This window comes from Mus musculus, chromosome 18 (assembly GCF_000001635.26).
Source record: "Mus musculus strain C57BL/6J chromosome 18, GRCm38.p6 C57BL/6J".
Classification (NCBI taxonomy): Eukaryota; Metazoa; Chordata; class Mammalia; order Rodentia; family Muridae; genus Mus; species Mus musculus.
In genome coordinates, this window is record NC_000084.6 from 64,427,503 (window position 1) to 64,428,918 (window position 1,416).

General features: G+C 44.6%; 1 pseudogene; it reads right to left on the reverse strand.

Annotated features, from left to right (window-relative positions):
* Nucleotides 1-515: 515 nt before the first annotated feature.
* Gm36804 lies at nucleotides 516-1,182 on the reverse strand (annotated as a pseudogene).
* Nucleotides 1,183-1,416: the final 234 nt, after the last annotated feature.

Genomic DNA, 1,416 nt, shown 5'->3' on the forward strand with positions numbered 1-1,416 from the left:
TTGGGAAGGCCCCTGCCGCCTGGTGTGCCCATGCTTTATTAAGGTCTTTATCCTAAAAGACAACCAGAAAGGCAGTTGGAGATGTTTGTATGAAATCTCAGAGAACAGGTTAGACCAGCACAATATGGAGACAAGGTTGGCCAAGACAGTGGTTTGAACTGAGCTGGATCACTAACACAGACTATCATAAAGACGTAAAGTAGCTCTAGTGGCAGGGAGAAACACCTCTAAGGACAGCGTTGAATGAAACATGCAGACTGCAAAACGTATAAGATCTCAAATGTGTGAGCATATACTTAGGGGAAACACTGGCAAAGTGAGTGAACATCAACGAGTTAAATAGTAATATGCTTTTATTTCTAATTTTTCCACAAGAGGCATTATTTTATAATAAGAAAGAGTTCCAGGGGAAAAAATCTGTTTTTTTTTTCACATTAACATCGTATTTTACTCTAATTTTTTTTTTTTAATTTAAAATGTTTAATTGATAGGTCTAGATAGATGGCTCAGCAAATAGAGGCCTGTGTGGGCAGGTCTGATAACCTGGATTTGATCCCAGGTTCCAGAAGAGAAGTGGCTCTCAAGAGTTGACCTCTGACCTCCACAAACATGCCGCAGCATATCCCTCACCCAGATGACACACCCAATCAATCAATCAATCAATCTTAAAAATAGATTTCATTGACAGTAAAGATTACTATATTGAATGTGTATAAGGTAACATCTATTCATACATTGCATGATTACCACAATCAAAATAATTGACTTATCTATCAGTACCATCCTAGAATCCCAAGACTTATTCTTTGTGTGTGTGTGTAGGAATGCTCTTTCATTGGTGGAGGGTTCCTCAATCCTTCTTAGCGGCCGGCCGCCTTCCTCACGGCTGCCAGCACGTTGCTCAGCTCCTCCCGCTTTCTCTAGGCGCGGATGTGCACGCCCACCCTCTTCTTGATGAACTTGAGTGCACGCTTGTCCGTGGACACTTTGAGCAACTCCATGGCTCTTTGTAGGGCGCGAAGCCACGGCGCGCCTCCCGGATCCTGTCCCGCATGAATTTGGTGTGCTTGTGAGGCGCCCGCGGTGCCGCTGGCTATGCTTGTTGACGTTCTCTGGCACCTTGTGACCCTTGTTGAGGCCCACGGCCATGGGGTAGCGCAGGGACATGGCTGCTGCTCTCCGATGGCGGCCCGGATAGGAAGCAGGACTTATTAATTTTAGAGCTGAGAATTATGAACTTTTTCAGCTAACATCTCTCAGTTCCTCCCAGCCTACCCCGGCCCCTACAGCCACTGCTCTGCTCTGCTACTGAGAGTCTGTTGTTCACAGACATTACATAACAATGGAATCAGACAGTATTTATTGTATGATTGTATGTAAGTCGTCTGATTTATTTCATGTAGCATAACATCCTTC